We start from the raw sequence: 27,444 nt of genomic DNA, 5'->3' as shown, positions 1-27,444 counted from the left end.
TACACTTAGCCGACAATGACAAGCATACAAACAAAAGACTGGTGGCAGCGCATCACTCAGTGTGCCAGGAGTAATTATTGACTCTGAAAAATATGTATCTATATGTCTAAGGAGGCATAGGAAAACATAAGCCTAGAATAAAAGAAAATATCGATGCCGAAATAATCTAAGGTTGGACAGACAGCAACGCAGAGTAAAAAATGGAGAAAGAAACTAGACTGACTGTAATAAAAATACAAAACTTTCAAAAAACGGGAGGAACAGAAAATAAAATTGTGTCATGATTAAAAAGTAACAGAATTACTAGACCAGTAATAACAGAACAACTAGGTAATCAGGGATGCAGACACAAACAGTCCAGTATAATGTACAATACCAAGGTTACACTCATGATGCACTGACACAAACAAAAGATAAAATTAAGGTACACTCTGTCTTACATGCGATAAAACTACAACTAAACACAGATAAACAGTATATTAAAAGGAAATGAAACATCATGGAGGAAAACATGAACACAGAGAGAGGCAGTGAAACACTGCAACAAGAGGAGGAAGAAATGTAGAGACAAGCAAGAAGACTTGTAACCATAACAACACCACAGATTAACAATAATTGTAGAATTAACGACAAACTGTCAGGTAAAAGAATGCAGACGCTATTAATGTGACATGTTATTGTTCTCCAGGAGTTTTGTCAAGCCGTTACTGTTTGACGAAGCTCCTGGAGAGAGAAACGTTGTAAACACACAACACAAAATTACCTCAGTTATTTAACAACCTTCAATGAATATTTGTGGAAACAACACTTTCAAGCATTTGATTATTAAGGTGTAAGCCACTCAGTAAGACTTACTAATCACAAAATACCATAAAGATCATTAATCTCACTTACAATCAAACTCACTTACTTATAGAAACACTGTCCTAGCGAATCAATCATCCCTAGGATTTCCCTGTAGCAGAATACGTAAATTTACCCTCATTTAGGCACGAGTTTACCCTATCCTGCCTGTTCTTCAGGTTCATCAAGACTAGAGTCTTCACATTATGTCCATATATTATATTGTAGCAAGCTGGTCCAGTGGCTAACGTGACTATCTGGAGTTTTGAGACTCTCTGATCGCGCGTTCTAACGCCACCCGTGGTATGGTTTGTTTTCAATCGTGTCATTACGATTTCGTGAGTCATGTATTGTATTGATAAAGCCACTGCAAAGTGTAACGTCTACAAATTAAAGATCCCCAGATGCTGCAAATGCGTCTAATTCTTCAGGAAAACAGTCACTGTATTATTTAACATCTCCAAACTTCAACTTGCTACAGCGATCTACTACAAATGAGCACCACACCGGGTGCTCTCTTGTAGAAGAGAGGCTACAACACATTTCACACACAATGGCAGCTGTGAATCGACCCTTGCAACAACAAACAGGTGAGTATAGTAAGCAATTGAATGAGCACAGCATTGTCAACATCGCGTGCAAGCACCTCCATTATATTGCCAGGACAGCCTTCATTAAACGCTGAATAAACAAAGGTTTTCTCTCTTTAAACCTTTATTGACCTTAATAAGGTCAGATGTTTTTCAGTAACATTTACAGAGGTTCAATTAAACTTGCTTGTTGCGTTTAACTAATATTTATTTGGTGGATAATAACCATTGCTCTCTATGTGAATGACGTAACGTAACGACACAGCGAGAGGAAATACGCAATATGTCGTTAGAGTGAGTGGGAATAACACAGTGGGTCGTCATAATGAGTGACGACACATTGTGTCTTGTACCTCCACTACCAGAACTTCCACCTCCAGAACCTCTACTATCATTACCTCCACCTCGAGGACTTACACCACAAGTACGTTTACTACCAGTACCTCCACCACCAGTACCTTCACCGCAAGTATCATCACCAGTACCATCACCACCAATACCTCCACTACGAGCACCTCCACTACCAGCACTTCCACTACCAGTACCTCCACTATCATTACTTCCACCAACAGTACCTCCACTACCAGTACCTCCACTACCAGTACATCCACTACTAATACCTCCACTACCAATAATTCAACTATCAGCACCTCCACTACCAGCACCTCTACTACCAGCACTTCCACTACCAGTACCTCCACCACCAGAACCTCCACTACCACTACCCCAGCTACCAGTACCTCAACCTCCAGTACCTCCACTACCAATACCTCAGCTACCAGTACATCCACTAACATTACCTCCACTATCAGTACCTCCACTACCAGTACCTCCAGTACCAGTGCCTCCACTAACAGTATCTCCACGACCAGTACCTCCACCACTCGTACCTCCAATACCAATACCTTCATTAACAGTACCTTCACCACCAGTATCTCTACCATCAGTACCTCCACCACCAGTACCTCTACCACCAGTACCTCCACTAACAGTACCTCCACTACCAGTACCTCCACCAGTACCTCCACTTTCAGTACATCCACTACCAGTACCTCCACCACCAGTACGTCCACTAACAGTACCTCTACTAACAGTACCTCCACTCACAGTACCTCCACTACTAGTACCTCCACTTCCAAAACCTCCACCACCAGTACCTCCACTACCAGTGCCTCCACTACCAGTACCTCCACTACCAGCACCTCCGCTACCAATACCTCCACTACCAGTACCTCCACTACCCTCACCTCTACTACCAGCACCTCCACTACCAGTACCTCCACCACCAGAACCTCCACAACCAATACCTCCACTACCAGTACCTCAACCTCCAGTACCTCCACTTCCAAAACCCCCGCTACCAGTACCTCCACTAACAGTGCCTCCACTATCAGTACCTCCACTACCAGTACCACCAGTACCAGTACCTCCACTAACAGTATCTCCACTACCAGTACCTCCACCACTCGCACCTCCACTACTAGTACCTCCACTTTCAGTACCTTCACCACCAGTACCTTCACCACCAGTACCTCTGCCACCAGTACCTCCACCACCAGTACCTCCACTTCCAGTACCTTCACCACCAGTACCTCCACTTCCAGTACCTTCATCACCAGTACCTCCACTTCCAGTACCTCCACCACCAGTACCTCCACTTCCAGTACCTACACCACCAGTATCTCCACCACCAATATCTCCACCACCAGTACCTCCACCACCAATACCTCCACCACCAGTACCTCCACTTCCAGTACCTTCACCACCAGTACCTCCACCACCACTACCTTCATCACCAGTACCTCCGACACCAGTACGTCCACCACCAGTACCTTCACCACCAGTACCTTCACCACCAGTACCTCCGCCACCAGTATCTCCACCACCAGTACCTCCACTTCAAGTATCCCCACCACCAGTACCTCTACTTCCTGTACCTCCACTGCCAATACCTTCACCACCAGTACCTCCACTTCCAGTACCTCCACCACCAGTACCTCCACTTCCAGTACCTTCATCACCAGTACCTCCACTTCCAGTACCTTCACCACCAGTACCTCTACCACCAGTACCTCTATCACCAGTACCTTCACCACCAGCACCTCCACTTCCAGTACTTTCATCACCAGTACCTCCACTTCCAGTACCTCCACCACCTGTACCTCCACTTCCAGTACCTTCACCACCAGTACCTCCACCACAAGTACCTCCACCACCAATACCTCCACCACCAGTACCTCCACTTCCAGTTCCTTCACCACCAGTACCTCCACCACCATTACCTTCACCACCAGCACCTCCGCTACCAGTACCTCCACCACCAGTACCTCCACTTCAAGTACCTTCACCACCAGTACCTTCACCACCAGTACCTCCGACACCAGTACCTCCACCACCAGTACCTCTACTTCCAGTACCATCACCACCTGTACCTTCACCACCAGTACCTTCACCACCAGTACCTCCAATTCCAGTACTTTCATCACCAGTACCTCCACTTCCAGTACCTCCACCACCAGTACCTCCACTTCCAGTACCTTCACCACCAGTACCTCCACCACCAGTACCTCTATCACCAGTGCCTACACCACCAGTACCTCCACTTCCAGTACCTTCATCACCAGTACCTCCGCTTCCAGTACCTTCATCACCAGTACCTCCACTTCCAGTACCTCCACCACCAGTACCTCCACCACCAATACCTCCACCACCAGTACCTCCATCACCAATACCTCCACCACCAGTACCTCCACTTCCAGTACCTTCACCACCAGTACCTCCACCACCACTACCTTCACCACCAGTACCTCCGCCACTAGTACCTCCACCACCAGTACCTCCACTTCCAGTACCTTCACCAGCAGTACCTTCACCACCAGTACATCCGCCACTAGTACCTCCACCACCTGTACCTCCACTTCCAGTACCTTCACCACCAGTACCTTCACCACCAGTACCTCCACCAACAGTACCTCCACTTCCAGTACCTTCACCACCAGTACCTTCACCACCACTACCTCCACCACCAGTACCTCCACCACCAGTACCTCTACTTCCAGTACCTTCACCACCAGTACCTCCACCACCAGTACCTCCACTTCCAGTACCTTCATCACCAGTATCTCAACTTTCAGTACCTCCACCACAAGTACCTCCACTTCCAGTACCTCCACTTCCAGTACCTTCACCACCAGTACCTCCACCACCAGTACCTCCACTTCCAGTACCTCCACCACCAGTACCTTCACCTCCAGTACCTCCACCACCAGTACCTTCACCACAAGTACCTTCACCACCAGTACCTCCACCACCAGTACCTCCACTTCCAGTACCTTCACCACCAGTACCTCCACTTCCAGTACCTCCACTTCCATTATCTCCGCCACCAGTACCTCCACCACCAGTGCCTCCACTTCCAGTACCTTCACCACCAGTAACTCCATCACCAGTACCTCCACTTCCAGTACCTTCACCACCAGTACCTCCACCACCAGTACCTCCACTCCCAGTACCTTCACCACCAGTACCTCCACCACCAGTGCCTTCACTTCCAGTACCTTCACCACCAGTACCTCCACCACCAGTACCTCCACTTCCAGTACCTTCACCACAGTACCCCACCACCAGTACCTCCGCTTCCAGTACCTTCACCACAGTGCCTCCACCACCAGTACCTTCACTTCCAGTACCTTCACCACCAGTACCTCCACCACCAGTACCTCCACTTCCAGTACCTTCACAACAGTACCTCCACCACCAGTACCTTCACTTCCAGTACCTCCACCACCAGTACCTCCACCACCAGTACCTCCACCACCAGTACCACCACCACAAGTATCTCCACCACCAGTACCTCCAACAACAGTACCTCCACCACCAGTACCTCCACTTCCAGTACCTCCACCACCAGTACCTCCACCACCAGTGCCTCCACTTCCAGTACCTCCACCACCAGTACCTCCCCCACAAGTATCTCCACAACCAGTACCTCCACCACCAGTACCTCCACCACCAGTGCCTCCACTTCCAGTACCTCCACCACCAGTACCTCCACCACCAGTACCTCCACCACAAGTATCTCCACCACCAGTACCTCCACCACCAGTACCTCCACCACCAGTACCTCCACCACCAGTACCTCCACCACCAGTGCCTCCACTTCCAGTACCTCCACCACCAGTACCTCCACCACCAGTACCTCCACCACCAGTGCCTCCACTTCCAGTACCTCCACCACCAGTACCTCCACCACCAGTACCTCCACCACCAGTGCCTCCACTTCCAGTACCTCCACCACCAGTACCTCCACCACCAGTACCTCCACCACAAGTATCTCCACCACCAGTACCTCCACCACCAGTACCTCCACCACCAGTACCTCCACCACAAGTATCTCCACCACCAGTACCTCCACCACCAGTACCTCCACCACCAGTACCTCCACCACCAGTACCTCCACCACCAGTACCTCCACCACCAGTACCTCCACCTCCACTACCTCCACCACCAGTACCTCCACCACCAGTACCTCCACCACCAGTACCTCCACCTCCACTACCTCCACCACCAGTACCTCCACCACCAGTACCTCCACCACCAGTACCTCCACTACCAGTACCTCCACCACCAGTACCTCCACCTCCACTACCTCCACCACCAGTACCTCCACCACCAGTACCTCCACCACCAGTACCTCCACCACCAGTACCTCCACCACCAGTACCTCCACCTCTACTACCTCCACCACCAGTACCTCCACCACCAGTACCTCCACCTCCACTACCTCCACCACCAGTACCTCCACCACCAGTACCTCCACCACCAGTACCTCCACCACCAGTACCTCCACCACCAGTACCTCCACCACCAGTACCTCCACCTCCACTACCTCCACCACCAGTACCTCCACCACCAGTACCTCCACCTCCACTACCTCCACCACCAGTACCTCCACCACCAGTACCTCCACCTCCACTACCTCCACCACCAGTACCTCCACCACCAGTACCTCCACCACCAGTACCTCCACCACCAGTACCTCCACCACCAGTACCTCCACCTCCACTACCTCCACCACCAGTACCTCCACCACCAGTACCTCCACCTCCACTACCTCCACCACCAGTACCTCCACCACCAGTACCTCCACCACCAGTACCTCCTCCACCAGTACCTCCACCACCAGTACCTCCACCACCAGTACCTCCACCTCCACTACCTTAACCACCAGTACCTCCACCACCAGTACCTCCACCACCAGTACCTCCACCACCAGTACCTCCACCTCCACTACCTCCACCACCAGTACCTCCACCACCAGTACCTCCACCACCAGTACCTCCACCTCCACTACCTCCACCACCAGTACCTCCACCACCAGTATCTCCACCACCAGTACCTCCACCACCAGTACCTCCACCTCCACTACCTCCACCACCAGTACCTCCACCACCAGTACCTCCACCACCAGTACCTCCACCACCAGTACCTCCACCACCAGTACCTCCACCTCCACTACCTCCACCTCCACTACCTCCACCACCAGTACCTCCACCACCAGTACCTCCACCACCAGTACCTCCACCTCCACTACCTCCACCACCAGTACCTCCACCACCAGTACCTCCACCACCAGTACCTCCACCTCCACTACCTCCACCACCAGTACCTCCACCACCAGTACCTCCACCACCAGTACCTCCACCTCCACTACCTCCACCACCAGTACCTCCACCACCAGTACCTCCACCACAAGTATCTCCACCACCAGTACCTCCACCACCAGTACCTCCACCACCAGTACCTCCACCACCAGTACCTCCACCTCCACTACCTCCACCACCAGTACCTCCACCACCAGTACCTCCACCACCAGTACCTCCACCACCAGTACCTCCACCACCAGTACCTCCACCTCCACTACCTCCACCACCAGTACCTCCACCACCAGTACCTCCACCACAAGTATCTCCACCACCAGTACCTCCACCACCAGTACCTCCACCACCAGTACCTCCACCACCAGTACCTCCACCTCCACTACCTCCACCACCAGTACCTCCACCACCAGTACCTCCACCACCAGTACCTCCACCTCCACTACCTCCACCTCCACTACCTCCACCACCAGTACCTCCACCACCAGTACCTCCACCACCAGTACCTCCACCACCAGTACCTCCACCACCAGTACCTCCACCACCAGTACCTCCACCACCAGTACCTCCAGTCACCCGAACTACTGAATAAGAATATATATTGTGAAGAAGGTTTTTATCTTACTCTAAAAGATAAAATTTTTAACCTTCTAACGACCTACTTTGCATATTAATTACTTGTCTGAAGAAAGAACACAACTATATCAACAAACATCTTTAAGACATTAATGTTTATAATATTTATTGGAGGAAACGTTTTGTCAGAAGTGATTTCTTCAGTCCTAATTAAGACTGGAGAAACCACTCGTGGCGAAATGTTGCATCTCATTCCGTGAACTGTACGTAAGTGTCTTTTTCCACATCTTGTAGGCATAACTATGTCATTTTTCAGACATTGTTTTTCTCTGAAGACTCTCCAACACATTGTAATTTTCTTGTGTATGAAACAAGAAAGATTTACGTTTATTTTTAAATGGGAACTTGGGAAACATATCTATAGACGAACCTTCCAGCTTCAGCGCAGTAAATTGCGTTAACTAAATATTGTTTAATGTCTATCTACTGCAAGCTTGATCTCTAAAGCAGCAATATATCTGTATACTAAAAACGGGAGAATTTCAATCTCGGTATACATATATATTTTGGATGTAGGTACATACCGAGAGAGACAATAATTGCAATTCTTTAAGTTAGGCAAGTCGACCATTGCTTCGTCATGAGGTACCTGTCTCTCCCTCACATTTGCAAAACAACTTTAACCTTTTACTCATGTGCAAGTTAATTGTTCTACCATGTGTATTGAGAGTTTTTAGTATTGTAGCTGTAAGCTAAGTAGCCGGCAGGAAGGAAGGTGTGAGGGATGTCATAAAGCCTTCCAGTTTGTATATTTTAACTCATTAGTAACAGTGAGCTAGTGAGCTAATGTGAACTGGAGTGATCGATACCATGCCTAACCCTTCTAGGGTAGGGTAGGTGCCTGAGCCAGAGCCTTTAGCTCATAAGACTGTCATTCCCATTTGCCCCCTTGGGGAGGGGATGGCAGACCAGAGAGGCCTAGCTTGTGGCTAGGCCTGGGGACAGTTGGTCTCAAAGATGAGGAGGTACTTGTGCCTCCTCCCATGGGAGACTTCGGTCTCAGACACTCCCTAAAGAGGGAGCCAAGGCCGGGCCACCACTTGGAAAAGGCCCGGGCCGGGAGAATACCGGCTAATATTTAATAATAATTTATAATAATGAACTGGAGTGCTGTGGTTTTTTGGAATAGATTGTAAGTTGTATATAAGTTAATATTAATATAAATATATTTTTGTAGAGATGAGTTTTTATATCTTTCCTCATTCTTCTTAATTTGTATGAGTACATGCTGGCCCGAGGTTTGCTGCGTTTTTCAGTGTGATTTTATAACCCTTAGACAGCAGTGTGAGCAGTCTTTAGGAGCCAGGAACATTTTATTTAAGTTACGACATCAAACTCGTAACACCTATGTGTCCATGTATTGTTTGTAACGGCTTGATAAAGCTCCTGGAGAGCGAAACGTTGCCACAATAAAATGTCACATTAGTTGCACTTGTGTCCTGTTACCTAACATATTGTCGGTAATTCTACCAACATTAATGCAACTTTATATTTCTCTATCATTTCTTCTCCCCATCGCTTATTATTTTCCTATGTTTTAATTTTATATGTTAATTTTTTCCTAGGTTTCGCTTTTCTTCCTCCACTTATTACCATCTCTTCCATATTATTATTAATAGTAAGTGTGTCAACATAAACCTGAGTTAACTACTCGCAGTGTTCAATGAAATACTTTCTGACTTTCAATTATTCCGATCTGTTGGGACAGTTGTTGAAGAAAGACTGACATCTGATTTACACTCTGTTAAGGTTCTTTCCACGCAAGAAGCCAGAGGAAACAAGAATTGCCGGAGGAATTTTTGAAAGGACAGGTTTCAGTATTTTCCGCATTGAGTTCAAGTCGGCCGAAGATGTCTGGAAGCCTCGCTAATCGACGTTACCGACACCACAGAACGTAACACTGGAAATTACAAAATTTCCAAAACATCAGCATACATGATATATAACCTGGCAAAGCACCACCTACCCAACAACACAGGAGTCACGTGATCACTTTGTCTACCCGTCCTCATCCCAATATGGCATTCTTCAGGTTATGCATCACTCACACCTCAAGGTCCCAGGACCGAAACGTTTTCTGACAAATATGTCCTAGTGTTTGCTTAAGTGTTTTTCTAAACTAACTTGTAGATATCTATTACCAAGGTTTATACCATACCAGGAGCTGTAGTTCTGAAGTTATGCTTGTCTTGCAACAGAGACGGCACCGGGAATCAGCCTCTCCATGAATTCCAGAAGTTAGTCTTACTACTGAAGTGAAGCAGAAGGTCCTGGAAATGAATGAAGATTGTTCTCCGCAACGCTGCAATTGGTGATCTTAAGACAACCAAACTTAAAGACCACATATACTGTTTGTGGAGTTCCAGCGTCAGTACGATATGGTTAAGAAAAATAGAATAATTCAAGGCGCTGCCCAACACGGTGCTTTTGAAGAGGTATTGCCTGTGACTGACGAACTCATTTCAGCTGGAAGAACTCACTTTTCTTTGAAAGATATCCACGAAGAAGCCTACTACAAGAAGCAATTACAGGGACAGTGTTGGGATTGACCAATGAAACCATATTGACCTTGTTACAATATTCTTTATTGCAAGCTCTGCATCCAGTGACTACAAAAACACTTATTAAAGCTGCATTTATGTACCACCATGAGACTGTACATCATCGAAGTAATGATGATAAATTCTTTGTAGAGAAACGTGGACTCACGTTTGAAAGTCAACAGTCAGTGCCTAAAGCTCTCAGATTTTTGATTGGGATGATCACCCATGGCCCATCATGTGATACGAACAATGAAGAACAACAGTCAGCGGTCAGAACTGCTTAGCTGATACTCTTCAACAATAGTTTGAAGATGGAGACACGTTACACTTCAAGGAAAACAGTATTACCTGTATATACTGGTCTCTTCCTCCACTCGCTGTTCATAAACCAGGAAGATGTTGATAGACTTGCACAGCTTGGTTTGTCAGTCAACTTCAACCGTGTTCAGTATCTTCAGCAGAAGCTTGCTTGGCCATCACTGAGTCAATTCTTTACTGAGGGAATCGTCATTCCTTCTTGCCTCTGTCGTGGGCTTTTCACAATGAGTGTTGTTGATGACGTTGATCATGATCCGTGTCTTCTTAGTGTCGGGAATCATTTCATGGTACTACAGTTTTAATGTTTTAGTCGAACAATACTCTGATTGATGGAGAATAAGAGGGACTTACTATTTCCAGAATGTAGCTGCAATAAAATAATCCTGCGAAACTGAATGATCCACCTCAAGAATTGGCAAGGATCAATCACTATGACCAAATGTTTTTTTAACCAATGAGATCTCACGTGAAGACTGGGCATAAAAAATGTAGTCTCTAAGCTTACCTTGACTTTTGAGAAACCTTTTGAGTTCCAAGAGTTTTCTCCTTCTGGAGCCCGGCCATGAGCCAGGCTCGTTTGGAGTTTGCCTGGTCAACCAGGCTGTTGCTGCTGGTGGCCCGCTGCCCCACATACGAAGAGCAAAAGTAAAAGAAATAAGATCCTTGCATCATATGGTCTGCTCATCATGGTTCCCATGTTGATAAAGTTGTCCCTTTCCTTAGTGGATTCTTCCCGCTTTTTAAACAACCAATAAATGGCCCAGCAATGACTCCACATTCTTTGCATTTGGTTATCAAGAGCATAGCTAAACCCAGGGCACATGCCTGTCAAATAGCTCTCTAGGAAGCCAGCACTTTGCCAGCACCCTTGATCCAGGCCAGCACCCTTGATCCATTACTTCGAGAACCAGACCCCTGCTGCATGGTTGGAAAAGAGTTGAAGGGAAGATTGCACCACAGTGAATTACCACCACAAGTTGCAAGAGCTGGAAACTCGTGGTTGACGAAAACCATGTAGTCAGTCTTGCAGCTGCAACAAGGAGCTACCTTGCACAGCTCTCTGCAAATGTCAGGGCAAAATTCTTTAATTTTCTATATTTTATTATTATGACTGCGTCTGCTTCAATTATGACTGCTTCAACTATGACTGCTTCAATTATGACTGCTTCAATTGCTACTGAAATTACGATTGTTTCTTTTCTGTTGAACAAAAGATTAATTTTGTTGGGTCGTGAATAGTTCACTCTTAATCTGCTGTACTTAAGTTTAGGATGGTAATTTTTTCTACATTGAAAGATAATAAAATGCTGTAAGTTGGCAAGTGTATATATGATTTCTGATGACTGTTGAAGGCTCTTAGATATTTCCCCCATATAGAGTTCATCACTTCACTCTTATAGATGGCGAGAGGCTGAAAATTTTCATAACAGAAACTATCCCCACTTTTCCAGATCAAATATAAATGGCTCTCATTTTCCCAACTTACTCCCCAGCTCCGTGTATATCGGTCTTTATCTCAGTCCTTTAGGTTTGTTGACAGTGACTTCTGGAAAAAAGTCCCACTCTATGGCTCCAGTATACTTTTGCTTCTCTATACGTTTGAACCTGGATGTGGTTATGGATGTTATATAGTCAACACCTCGTGAGATTTTTCCATTTCTCACACCACCACTTCCCTCTATTTTTCGCCTATTTGCTTGGTTTTTACATACGACTGTTATATAAGTGTTGACCTGGTCCAGATTGGGATTTGCATTGTTTACTGTGTCTTTTGGCAACGCCCCGCACTGCTATATATATATATATATGTATATATATATATATATTTTTATATATATATATATGTATATATATATGCATATATATATATATATATATGTATATATATATATATGTATGTATATATATATATATATATATTTTTTTTTTTTTTATTATCACACTGGCCGATTCCCACCAAGGCAGGGTGGCCCGAAAAAGAAAAACTTTCACCATCATTCACTCCATCACTGTCTTGCCAGAAGGGTGCTTTACACTACAGTTTTTAAACTGCAACATTAACACCCCTCCTTCAGAGTGCAGGCACTGTACTTCCCATCTCCAGGACTCAAGTCCGGCCTGCCGGTTTCCCTGAATCCCTTCATAAATGTTACTTTGCTCACACTCCAACAGCACGTCAAGTATTAAAAACCATTTGTCTCCATTCACTCCTATCAAACACGCTCACGCATGCCTGCTGGAAGTCCAAGCCCCTCGCACACAAAACCTCCTTTACCCCCTCCCTCCAACCCTTCCTAGGCCGACCCCTACCCCGCCTTCCTTCCACTACAGACTGATACACTCTTGAAGTTATTCTGTTTCGCTCCATTCTCTCTACATGTCCGAACCACCTCAACAACCCTTCCTCAGCCCTCTGGACAACAGTTTTGGTAATCCCGCACCTCCTCCTAACTTCCAAACTACGAATTCTCTGCATTATATTCACACCACACATTGCCCTCAGACATGACATCTCCACTGCCTCCAGCCTTCTCCTCGCTGCAACATTCATCACCCATGCTTCACACCCATATAAGAGCGTTGGTAAAACTATACTCTCATACATTCCCCTCTTTGCCTCCAAGGACAAAGTTCTCTGTCTCCACAGACTCCTAAGTGCACCACTCACTCTTTTTCCCTCATCAATTCTATGATTCACCTCATCTTTCATAGACCCATCCGCTGACACGTCCACTCCCAAATATCTGAATACGTTCACCTCCTCCATACTCTCTCCCTCCAATCTGATATTCAATCTTTCATCACCTAATCTTTTTGTTATCCTCATAACCTTACTCTTTCCTGTATTCACCTTTAATTTTCTTCTTTTGCACACCCTACCAAATTCATCCACCAATCTCTGCAGCTTCTCTTCAGAATCTCCCAAGAGCACAGTGTCATCAGCAAAGAGCAGCTGTGACAACTCCCACCCTGTGTGTGATTCTTTATCTTTTAACTCCACGCCTCTTGCCAAGACCCTCGCATTTACTTCTCTTACAACCCCATCTATAAATATATTAAACAACCATGGTGACATCACACATCCTTGTCTAAGGCCTACTTTTACTGGGAAAAAATTTCCCTCTTTTCTACATACTCTAACTTGAGCCTCACTATCCTCGTAAAAACTCTTCACTGCTTTCAGTAACCTACCTCCTACACCATACACTTTTTTTTTTTTTTTTTTTTTTTTTTTTTTTTTTTTTTTTTTTTTTTTTTTTTTTTTTTTTTTTTTTTTAATACTTCTGGGTGTCAGGAACGGATTAATTGTATTTACATTATTTCTTATGGGGAAAATTGATTCGCAAATCGTAAATTTCGTTTATAGTAACGGCTCCAGGAACGGATTAATTACGAAAAACGAGGGACCACTGTAATATACATATATATATATATATATATATATATATATATATATATATATATATATATATATATATATATATATATATATATATATATATATATATATATATATATATATATATATATATATATATGTATATTACAGTGGTCCCTCGTTTTTCGTAATTAATCCGTTCCTGGAGCCGTTACTATAAACGAAATTTACGATTTGCGAATCAATTTTCCCCATAAGAAATAATGTAAATACAATTAATCCGTTCCTGACACCCAGAAGTATTAAAATAAAAAAAAAAATTTCCATGAAATATACATATAGTACTTAAACAATACAATGGGAAATGATGAATGAAACATTAACAGCATAACACTTACCTTTATTGAAGATTCTTCTTAGTGTATGGAAGACTGGAGGAGGAGAGAGAGTGGATTGTTTACAGTTTGGAAGGGGAATCCCCTTCCAGCAACACCTCAGGTACCAATTGCTTCTCTGGGGTTGCTTCTCTTCTGTTTCTTAATGCCACTAGGACCACCTTGAGAGTCACTCTAGTCCTGTCTCACAAAGTAACTGTTGAGAGAGCTCTGTTTCTGGCATCTCTTTAACACTTCCCGAAAATTGCCCAAGACTTTGTCACTGTACATATTTCTCACCTTCTTTACCACAGGCTTGGCACTAGATTTCTTTGGAGCCATTGTAGCTTATTTAGTAATTGGAAGCACTAAAATGAGTGGAATATTATGAAATATTTCGTAGGAGCACTTGAGGGGACCTTCACTCACTGGTAAACAATGCCAGACTGGCTGTGTAAGGAGGCCGCCCCGGCTCACACCGTGCGTACGCGTCCCGGATGAACTACTATTCGCTAGTCAACCTATGAAAAGCGAGTCCATGTTTATATGAAAATACCCCTATGATTGGCGAAATTTACGATTGCCGAGAACTATGAAAAGCGAGGGATCACTATATATATATATATATATATATATATATATATATATATACATATATATAATATATTGTCTTTGTGTGTGTGCCATTGTGTAATTTTTTTTACTGTGCTTCGTGCGCTATTAACCAGTCATTTTTTCCCTTTAATACGACTTACCATTAACATAAGAATGGAGGAACACTGCAGCAGGCCTACTGGCCCGTATAAACAAGGTACTTATAAAATTCTATAACTGATGCATTTGCTGCATCATTTCTTTGTTGTATTATTAACGTCTATTCTGTAAGATCATTTCTTAACCCTTAAACTGTCCACAGGTAGATGTACGTTATTCTCGCGTAGTGATCCGAGCGTAGATCTACGTTTTTTTATTTACATTATTTCTTATGGAAAAATCAAGGTCGGAGCGCTACACGCGCATGTTCATCTAAGTGTGTTTTTCTCTATTTAGTACACTCAGTCTGTTTCATGACCATTATCTGTTATTGATGGTAATTGTCTATTGACTATCTATTGTTTTTTCTCTGACGAACAGCACTTCATAAACTCAATAATCCGTACAAAAAAACTGAGTAAATAATGTAAATAAATGAATAATGGAGGGATGAATCAATAAATAATGTAAATAAATGAATAATGAAGGGACGAATCAATATATCTCCAGCAACCCCTATTCCCGGTGATGAACATCACCATATTTGTCACTGTGTTCATCAGAACACAGTAACAAAGTGGAATTAAGAAATCTCTCTTGTGGTGTGATTTCCATTCTGTTAACCTTTTAATTAGATGCTGTGTTGGTTACATATTCCTTGATCTGTTACTAATTAATTAACAATGGCTATGTCTAGGCTTTGTGCAATGTTCTGTATATGACAACGATGATTATTCGCTAGGCTTTATTATTATTATTATTATTATTATTATCATTAATATTACTATTATTATTATTATCATTATTATTATTATTATTATTATTATTATTATTATTATTATTATTATTATTATTATTATTATTATTATTATTATTATTATTATTATTATTATTATTATTTAACACTAGGATTTATTATTATTATTATTATTATTTAATTAACACTAGGATTATTATTATTATTATTATTATTAGCATCTAGTTGTAGCTACACTGAGAGTAAAAGGTAGATGGGATACAAGGAGAATAGAAGCATCAGGGAAGAGAGAGGTGAAGGTTTATAAACTAAAAGAGGAGGCAGTTAGGGTAAGATATAAACAGCTATTGGAGGATAGATGGGCTAATGAGAGCATAGGCAATGGGGTCGAAGGGGTATGGGGTAGGTTTAAAAATGTAGTGTTAGAGTGTTCAGCAGAAGTTTGTGGTTACAGGAAAGTGGGTGCGGGAGGGAAGAGGAGCGATTGGTGGAATGATGATGTGAAGAGAGTAGTAAGGGAGAAAAAGTTAGCATATGAGAAGTTTTTACAAAGTAGAAGTGATGCAAGGAGGGAAGAGTATATGGAGAAAAAGAGAGAGGTTAAGAGAGTGGTGAAGCAATGTAAAAAGAGAGCAAATGACAGAGTGGGTGAGATGTTATCAACAAATTTTGTTGAAAATAAGAAAAAGTTTTGGAGTGAGATTAACAAGTTAAGAAAGCCTAGAGAACAAATGGATTTGTCAGTTAAAAATAGGAGAGGAGAGTTATTAAATGGAGAGTTAGAGGTATTGGGAAGATGGAGGGAATATTTTGAGGAATTGTTAAATGTTGATGAAGATAGGGAAGCTGTGATTTCGTGTATAGGGCAAGGAGGAACAACATCTTGTAGGAGTGAGGAAGAGCCATTTGTGAGTGTGGGGGAAGATCGTGAGGCAGTAGGTAAAATGAAAGGGGGTAAGGCAGCCGGGATTGATGGGATAAAGATAGAAATGTTAAAAGCAGGTGGAGATATAGTTTTGGAGTGGTTGGTGCAATTATTTAATAAATGTATGGAAGAGGGTAAGGTACCTAGGGATTGGCAGAGGGCATGCATAGTTCCTTTGTATAAAGGCAAAGGGGATAAAAGAGAGTGCAAAAATTATAGGGGGATAAGTCTGTTGAGTATACCTGGCAAAGTGTATGGTAGAGTTATTATTGAAAGAATTAAGAGTAAGACGGAGAATAGGATAGCAGATGAAAAAGGAGGCTTTAGGAAAGGTAGGGGGTGTTTGGACCAGGTGTTTACAGTGAAACATATAAGTGAACAGTATTTAGATAAGGCTAAAGAGGTCTTTGTGGCATTTATGGACTTGGAAAAGGCGTATGACAGGGTGGATAGGGGGGCAATGTGGCAGATGTTGCAGGTGTATGGTGTAGGAGGTAGGTTACTGAAAGCAGTGAAGAGTTTTTACGAGGATAGTGAGGCTCAAGTTAGAGTATGTAGGAAAGAGGGAAATTATTTCCCAGTAAAAGTAGGCCTTAGACAAGGATGTGTGATGTCACCGTGGTTGTTTAATATATTTATAGATGGGGTTGTAAGAGAAGTAAATGCGAGGGTCTTGGCAAGAGGCGTGGAGTTAAAAGATAAAGAATCACACACAAAGTGGGAGTTGTCACAGTTGCTCTTTGCTGATGACACTGTGCTCTTGGGAGATTCTGAAGAGAAGTTGCAGAGATTGGTGGATGAATTTGGTAGGGTGTGCAAAAGAAGAAAATTGAAAGTGAATACAGGAAAGAGTAAGGTTATGAGGATAACAAAAAGATTAGGTGATGAAAGATTGGATATCAGATTGGAGGGAGAGAGTATGGAGGAGGTGAATGTATTCAGATATTTGGGAGTGGACGTGTCAGCGGATGGGTCTATGAAAGATGAGGTGAATCATAGAATTGATGAGGGGAAAAGGGTGAGTGGTGCACTTAGGAGTCTGTGGAGACAAAGAACTTTGTCCATGGAGGCAAAGAGGGGAATGTATGAGAGTATAGTTTTACCAACGCTCTTATATGGGTGTGAAGCATGGGTGATGAATGTTGCAGCGAGGAGAAGGCTGGAGGCAGTGAAGATGTCATGTCTGAGAGCAATGTGTGGTGTGAATATAATGCAGAGAATTCGTAGTTTGGAAGTTAGGAGGAGGTGCAGGATTACCAAAACTGTTGTCCAGAGGGCTGAGGAAGGGTTGTTGAGGTGGTTCAGACATGTGGAGAGAATGGAGCGAAACAGAGTAACTTCAAGAGTGTATCAGTCTGTAGTGGAAGGAAGGCAGGGTAGGGGTCGGCCTAGGAAAGGTTGGAGGGAGGGGGTAAAGGAGGTTTTGTGTGCGAGGGGCTTGGACTTCCAGCAGGCATGCGTGAGCGTGTTTGGTAGGAGTGAATGGAGACAAATGGTTTTTAATACTTGACGTGCTGTTGGAGTGTGAACAAAGTAACATTTATGAAGGGGTTCAGGGAAACCGGCAGGCCGGACTTGAGTCCTGGAGATGGGAAGTACAGTGCCTGCACTCTGAAGGAGGGGTGTTAATGTTACAGTTTAAAAACTGTAGTGTAAAGCACCCTTCTGGCAAGACAGTGATGAAGTGAATGATGGTGAAAGTTTTTCTTTTTCGGGCCACCCTGCCTTGGTGGGAATCGGCCAGTGTGATAATAAATAAATAAAATATTAGCATCATTATTATTATTATTAAACATTAGGATTTATTTTTATTATTATTTAATTAACACTAGATTTATTATTATTATTATTATTATTATTATTATTATTATTATTATTATTATTATTATTATTATTATTATTATTATTATTACTATTATTATTATTAAACACTAGGATTTATTATTATTATTATTATTATTATTATTATTATTATTATTATTATTATTATTATTATTATTATTATTATTATTATTATTATTATTATTATTATTACTATTATTATCATTAAACACTAGGATTTATTATTATTATCATTATTATTATTATTATTATTATTATTATTATTATTATTATTACTATTATTATTATTATTATTATTATTATTATTATTATTATTATTACTATTATTATTATTAAACACTAGGATTTATTATTATCATTATTATTATTATTATTATTATTATTATTATTATTATTATTATTATTATTATTATTATTATTATTATTATTATTATTATTATTATTATTATTATTATTAAACACTAGACTTTATTTAGAAAAAGACTACCAAATATTTCTGGTTACTTTCTCATGAACCAAGTTGGGAAAACATTGATATAAACCAAAAATGACATAAATAAATGAAACAGGTAAATAATTTAAGAGAAAAATCTGAAGGATAATTCATTTCCGAAAAAAAATTTTCGAAGAGAGAATCATAGAGTAACCATCAGGAAACTGACACAATTGGACTCTTAAACTATTGGTAAAAACTTAATTGCTTTGGCAACTTGCGTGTGAATGTCGCAGTTTTAAGATGTCGGGCAAACTTGCGTCATTGGTATTAAATCCAATATTGGACAAGTTTGCTCCTCAAATTTTCTACGTCTAAGCTGCGTTAAATAGTGTGGTGGCGCGACCAGATGTTGAGTGGTGCTTCACCACCCAGATGTTGAGTGGTGCTTCACCACCCAGATGTTGAGGGGTGCTTCACCACCCAGATGTTGAGTGGTGCTTCACCACCCAGATGTTGAGTGGTGCTTCACCACCCAGATGTTGAGTGGTGCTTCACCACCCAGATGTTGAGTGGTGCTTCACCACCCAGATGTTGAGTGGTGCTTCACCACCCAGATGTTGTGTGGTGCTTCACCACCCAGATGTTGTGTGGTGCTTCACCACCCAGATGTTGAGTGGTGCTTCACCACCCAGATGTTGAGTGGTGCGTCACCACCCAGATGTTGAGTGGTGCTTCACCATCCAGATGTTGAGTGGTGCTTCACCACCCAGATGTTGAGTGGTGCTTCACCACCCAGATGTTGAGTGGTGCGTCACCACCCAGATGTTGAGTGGTGCTTCACCATCCAGATGTTGAGTGGTGCTTCACCACCCAGATGTTGAGTGGTGCGTCACCACCCAGATGTTGAGTGGTGCGTCACCACCCAGATGTTGAGGGGTGCTTCACCACCCAGATGTTGAGGGGTGCTTCACCACCCAGATGTTGAGTGGTGCTTCACCACCCAGATGTTGAGTGGTGCTTCACCACCCAGATGTTGAGTGGTGCTTCACCACCCAGATGTTGAGTGGTGCTTCACCACCCAGATGTTGAGTGGTGCTTCACCACCCAGATGTTGAGTGGTGCTTCACCACCCAGATGTTGAGTGGTGCTTCACCACCCAGATGTTGAGTGGTGCTTCACCACCCAGATGTTGAGTGGTGCTTCACCACCCAGATGTTGAGTGGTGCTTCATCACCCAGATGTTGAGTGGTGCTTCACCACCCAGATGTTGAGTGGTGCTTCACCACCCAGATGTTGAGTGGTGCTTCACCACCCAGATGTTGAGTGGTGCTTCACCACCCAGATGTTGAGTGGTGCTTCATCACCCAGATGTTGAGTGGTGCTTCACCACCCAGATGTTGAGTGGTGCTTCACCACCCAGATGTTGAGTGGTGCTTCACCACCCAGATGTTGAGTGGTGCTTCACCACCCAGATGTTGAGTGGTGCTTCATCACCCAGATGTTGAGTGGTGCTTCACCACCCAGATGTTGAGTGGTGCTTCACCACCCAGATGTTGAGTGGTGCTTCACCACCCTGATGTTGAGTGGTGCTTCACCACCCAGATGTTGAGTGGTGCTTCATCACCCAGATGTTGAGTGGTGCTTCACCACCCAGATGTTGAGTGGTGCTTCACCACCCAGATGTTGAGTGGTGCTTCACCACCCAGATGTTGAGTGGTGCTTCACCACCCAGATGTTGAGGGGTGCTTCACCACCCAGATGTTGAGTGGTGCTTCACCACCCAGATGTTGAGTGGTGCTTCACCACCCAGATGTTGAGTGGTGCTTCACCACCCAGATGTTGAGGGGTGCTTCACCACCCAGATGTTGAGTGGTGCTTCACCACCCAGATGTTGAGTGGTGCTTCACCACCCAGATGTTGAGTGGTGCTTCACCACCCAGATGTTGAGTGGTGCTTCACCACCCAGATGTTGAGTGGTGCTTCATCACCCAGATGTTGAGTGGTGCTTCACCACCCAGATGTTGAGTGGTGCGTCACCACCCAGATGTTGAGTGGTGCTTCACCACCCAGATGTTGAGTGGTGCTTCACCACCCAGATGTTGAGTGGTGCTTCACCACCCAGATGTTGAGGGGTGCTTCACCACCCAGATGTTGAGTGGTGCTTCACCACCCAGATGTTGAGTGGTGCTTCACCACCCAGATGTTGAGTGGTGCTTCACCACCCAGATGTTGAGTGGTGCTTCACCACCCAGATGTTGAGTGGTGCTTCACCACCCAGATGTTGAGTGGTGCTTCACCACCCAGATGTTGAGGGGTGCTTCACCACCCAGATGTTGAGTGGTGCTTCACCACCCAGATGTTGAGTGGTGCTTCACCACCCAGAAGTTGAGGGGTGCTTCACCACCCAGATGTTGAGTGGTGCTTCACCACCCAGATGTTGTGTGATGCTTCACCACCCAGATGTTGAGTGGTGCTTCACCACCCAGATGTTGAGTGGTGCTTCACCACCCAGATGTTGAGTGATGCTTCACCACCCAGATGTTGAGTGATGCTTCACCACCCAGATGTTGAGTGGTGCTTCACCACCCAGATGTTGAGGGGTGCTTCACCACCCAGATGTTGAGTCGTGCTTCACCACCCAGATGTTGAGGGGTGCTTCACCACCCAGATGTTGAGTGGTGCTTCACCACCCAGATGTTGAGGGGTGCTTCACCACCCAGATGTTGAGTGGTGCTTCACCACCCAGATGTTGAGTGGTGCTTCACCACCCAGATGTTGAGCGGTGCTCCACCACCCAGATGTTGAGGGGTGCTTCACCACCCAGATGTTGAGTGGTGCTTCACCACCCAGATGTTGAGGGGTGCTCCACCACCCAGATGTTGAGTGGTGCTTCACCACCCAGATGTTGAGCGGTGCTTCACCACCCAGATGTTGAGTGGTGCTTCACCACCCAGATGTTGAGCGGTGCTTCACCACCCAGATGTTGAGTGGTGCTTCACCACCCAGATGTTGAGTGGTGCTTCACCACCCAGATGGTGAGTGGTGCTCCACCACCCAGATGTTGAGTGGTGCTTCACCACCCAGATGTTGAGTGATGCTTCACCACCCAGATGTTGAGTGGTGCTCCACCACCCAGATGTTGAGGGGTGCTTCACCACCCAGATGTTAAGTGGTGCTCCACCACCCAGATGTTGAGGGGTGCTTCACCACCCAGATGTTGAGGGGTGCTCCACCCCCAGATGTTGAGGGGTGCTTCACATCCAGATGTTGAGTGGTGCTCCACCACCCAGATGTTGAGGGGTACTTCACCACCCAGATGTTGAGGGGTACTTCACCACCCAGATGTTGAGTGGTGCTCCACCCCCAGATGTTGAGGGGTGCTTCACACCCAGATGTTGAGGGGTGCTTCACCACCAAGATGTTGAGGGGTACTTCACCACCCAGTTGTTGAGTGGTGCTCCACCACCCAGATGTTGAGGGGTACTTCACCACCCAGATGTTGAGGGGTACTTCACCACCCAGATGTTGAGTGGTGCTTCACCACCCAGATGTTGAGGGGTGCTCCACCACCCAGATGTTGAGTGGTGCTCCACCACCCAGATGTTGAGGGGTACTTCACCACCCAGATGTTGAGTGGTGCTCCACCACCCAGATGTTGAGTGGTGCTCCACCACCCAGATGTTGAGGGGTACTTCACCACCCAGATGTTGAGTGGTGCTTCACCACCCAGATGTTGAGCGGTGCTTCACCACCCAGATGTTGAGTGGTGCTCCTCCACCCAGATGTTGAGTGGTGCTCCACCACCCAGATGTTGAGTGGTGCTCCACCACCCAGATGTTGAGGGGTGCTTCACCACCTAAATGTTGAGGGGTGCTTCACCACCCAGATGTTGAGTGGTGCTTCACCACACAGATGTTGAGTGGTGCTCCACCACCCAGATGTTGAGTGGTGCTCCACCACCCAGATGTTGAGTGGTGCTCCACCACCCAGATGTTGAGGGGTACTTCACCACCCAGATGTTGAGGGGTACTTCACCACCCAGATGTTGAGTGGTGCTCCACCACCCAGATGTTGAGGGGTGCTTCACCACCCAGATGTTGATTGGTGTTTCACCACCCAGATGTTGATTGGTGCTTCACCACCCAGATGTTGAGGGGTGCTTCACCACCCAGATGTTGAGCGGTGCTTCACCACCCAGATGCTGAGTGGTGCTCCACCACCCAGATGTTGAGCGGTGCTTCACCACCCAGATGCTGAGTGGTGCTCCACCACCCAGATGTTGAGCGGTGCTTCACCACCCAGATGTTGAGTGGTGCCTCACCACCCAGATGTTGAGTGGTGCTCCACCACCAAGATGTTGAGCGGTGCTTCACCACCCAGATGTTGAGCGGTGCTTCACCACCCAGATGCTGAGTGGTGCTCCACCACCAAGATGTTGATTGGTGCTTCACCACCCAGATGTTGAGTGGTGCTTCACCACCCAGATGTTGAGTGGTGCTTCACCACCCAGATGTTGAGTGGTGCTTCACCACCCAGATGTTGAGTGGTGCTTCACCACCCAGATGTTGAGTGGTGCTTCACCACCCAGATGTTGAGTGGTGCTTCACCACCCAGATGTTGAGTGGTGCTTCATCACCCAGATGTTGAGTGGTGCTTCACCACCCAGATGTTGAGTGGTGCTTCACCACCCAGATGTTGAGTGGTGCTTCACCACCCAGATGTTGAGTGGTGCTTCACCACCCAGATGTTGAGTGGTGCTTCATCACCCAGATGTTGAGTGGTGCTTCACCACCCAGATGTTGAGTGGTGCTTCACCACCCAGATGTTGAGTGGTGCTTCACCACCCAGATGTTGAGTGGTGCTTCACCACCCAGATGTTGAGTGGTGCTTCATCACCCAGATGTTGAGTGGTGCTTCACCACCCAGATGTTGAGTGGTGCTTCACCACCCAGATGTTGAGTGGTGCTTCACCACCCTGATGTTGAGTGGTGCTTCACCACCCAGATGTTGAGTGGTGCTTCATCACCCAGATGTTGAGTGGTGCTTCACCACCCAGATGTTGAGTGGTGCTTCACCACCCAGATGTTGAGTGGTGCTTCACCACCCAGATGTTGAGTGGTGCTTCACCACCCAGATGTTGAGGGGTGCTTCACCACCCAGATGTTGAGTGGTGCTTCACCACCCAGATGTTGAGTGGTGCTTCACCACCCAGATGTTGAGTGGTGCTTCACCACCCAGATGTTGAGGGGTGCTTCACCACCCAGATGTTGAGTGGTGCTTCACCACCTAGATGTTGAGTGGTGCTTCACCACCCAGATGTTGAGTGGTGCTTCACCACCCAGATGTTGAGTGGTGCTTCACCACCCAGATGTTGAGTGGTGCTTCATCACCCAGATGTTGAGTGGTGCTTCACCACCCAGATGTTGAGTGGTGCGTCACCACCCAGATGTTGAGTGGTGCTTCACCACCCAGATGTTGAGTGGTGCTTCACCACCCAGATGTTGAGTGGTGCTTCACCACCCAGATGTTGAGGGGTGCTTCACCACCCAGATGTTGAGTGGTGCTTCACCACCCAGATGTTGAGTGGTGCTTCACCACCCAGATGTTGAGTGGTGCTTCACCACCCAGATGTTGAGTGGTGCTTCACCACCCAGATGTTGAGTGGTGCTTCACCACCCAGATGTTGAGTGGTGCTTCACCACCCAGATGTTGAGGGGTGCTTCACCACCCAGATGTTGAGTGGTGCTTCACCACCCAGATGTTGAGTGGTGCTTCACCACCCAGAAGTTGAGGGGTGCTTCACCACCCAGATGTTGAGTGGTGCTTCACCACCCAGATGTTGTGTGATGCTTCACCACCCAGATGTTGAGTGGTGCTTCACCACCCAGATGTTGAGTGGTGCTTCACCACCCAGATGTTGAGTGATGCTTCACCACCCAGATGTTGAGTGGTGCTCCACCACCCAGATGTTGAGGGGTGCTTCACCACCCAGATGTTGAGGGGTGCTTCACCACCCAGATGTTGAGTGGTGCTCCACCACCCAGATGTTGAGGGGTGCTTCACCACCCAGATGTTGAGTGGTGCTTCACCACCCAGATGTTGAGGGGTGCTTCACCACCCAGATGTTGAGTGGTGCTCCACCACCCAGATGTTGAGCGGTGCTTCACCACCCAGATGTTGAGCGGTGCTCCACCACCCAGATGTTGAGGGGTGCTTCACCACCCAGATGTTGAGTGGTGCTTCACCACCCAGATGTTGAGGGGTGCTCCACCACCCAGATGTTGAGTGGTGCTTCACCACCCAGATGTTGAGCGGTGCTTCACCACCCAGATGTTGAGTGGTGCTTCACCACCCAGATGTTGAGCGGTGCTTCACCACCCAGATGTTGAGTGGTGCTTCACCACCCAGATGTTGAGTGGTGCTTCACCACCCAGATGGTGAGTGGTGCTCCACCACCCAGATGTTGAGTGGTGCTTCACCACCCAGATGTTGAGTGATGCTTCACCACCCAGATGTTGAGTGGTGCTCCACCACCCAGATGTTGAGGGGTGCTTCACCACCCAGATGTTGAGGGGTGCTCCACCCCCAGATGTTGAGGGGTGCTTCACCACCGAGATGTTGAGTGGTGCTCCACCACCCAGATGTTGAGTGGTGCTTCACCACCCAGATGTTAAGTGGTGCTCCACCACCCAGATGTTGAGGGGTGCTTCACCACCCAGATGTTGAGGGGTGCTCCACCCCCAGATGTTGAGGGGTGCTTCACATCCAGATGTTGAGTGGTGCTCCACCACCCAGATGTTGAGGGGTACTTCACCACCCAGATGTTGAGGGGTACTTCACCACCCAGATGTTGAGTGGTGCTCCACCCCCAGATGTTGAGGGGTGCTTCACACCCAGATGTTGAGGGGTGCTTCACCACCAAGATGTTGAGGGGTACTTCACCACCCAGTTGTTGAGTGGTGCTCCACCACCCAGATGTTGAGGGGTACTTCACCACCCAGATGTTGAGGGGTACTTCACCACCCAGATGTTGAGTGGTGCTTCACCACCCAGATGTTGAGGGGTGCTCCACCACCCAGATGTTGAGTGGTGCTCCACCACCCAGATGTTGAGGGGTGCTTCACCACCCAGATGTTGAGTGGTGCTCCACCACCCAGATGTTGAGTGGTGCTCCACCACCCAGATGTTGAGGGGTGCTTCACCACCCAGATGTTGAGTGGTGCTCCACCACCCAGATGTTGAGCGGTGCTCCACCACCCAGATGTTGAGTGGTGCTCCACCACCCAGATGTTGAGTGGTGCTCCACCACCCAGATGTTGAGTGGTGCTCCACCACCCAGATGTTGAGGGGTGCTTCACCACCCAGATGTTGAGGGGTGCTTCACACCCATATGTTGAGTGGTGCTCCACCACCCAGATGTTGAGGGGTGCTTCACCACCCAGATGTTGAGTGGTGCTCCACCACCCAGATGTTGAGTGGTGCTCCACCACCCAGATGTTGAGGGGTACTTCACCACCCAGATGTTGAGGGGTACTTCACCACCCAGATGTTGAGTGGTGCTCCACCACCCAGATGTTGAGGGGTGCTTCACCACCCAGATGTTGATTGGTGCTTCACCGCCCAGATGTTGAGCGGTGCTTCACCGCCCAGATGTTGAGTGGTGCTTCACCACCCAGATGTTGAGCGGTGCTGCACCACCCAGATGTTGAGTGGTGCTCCACCACCCAGATGTTGAGCGGTGCTTCACCACCCAGATGTTGAGTGGTGCTCCACCACCCAGATGTTGAGCGGTGCTTCACCACCCAGATGTTGAGTGGTGCCTCACCACCCAGATGTTGAGTGGTGCTCCACCACCAAGATGTTGAGCGGTGCTTCACCACCCAGATGTTGAGCGGTGCTTCACCACCCAGATGCTGAGTGGTGCTCCACCACCAAGATGTTGATTGGTGCTTCACCACCCAGATGTTGATTGGTGCTTCACCATCCAGATGTTGAGTGGTGCTTCACCACCCAGATGTTGAGTGGTGCTTCACCACCCAGATGTTGAGCGGTGCTTCACCACCCAGATGTTGAGTGGTGCTTCACCACCCAGGTATTGAGCGGTGCTTCACCGCCCAGATGTTAAATGGTGCTCCACCACCCAGATGTTGAGGGTGCTTCACCACCCAAATGTTGAGCGGTGCTTCACCATCCAGATGTTGATTGGTGCTTCACCACCCAGATGTTGATTGGTGCTTCACCATCCAGATGTTGAGTGGTGCTCCACCACCAAGATGTTGATTGGTGCTTCACCACCCAAATGTTGATTGGTGCTTCACCATCCAGATGTTGAGTGGTGCTTCACCACCCAGATGTTGAGCGGTGCTTCACCACCCAGATGTTAAGTGGTGC

This window comes from Cherax quadricarinatus, chromosome 49 (assembly GCF_038502225.1).
Source record: "Cherax quadricarinatus isolate ZL_2023a chromosome 49, ASM3850222v1, whole genome shotgun sequence".
NCBI classification, from domain to species: domain Eukaryota; kingdom Metazoa; phylum Arthropoda; class Malacostraca; order Decapoda; family Parastacidae; genus Cherax; species Cherax quadricarinatus.
The sequence above is the reverse complement of the archived record's forward strand: the minus strand, read 5'-3'. Positions refer to the sequence as shown.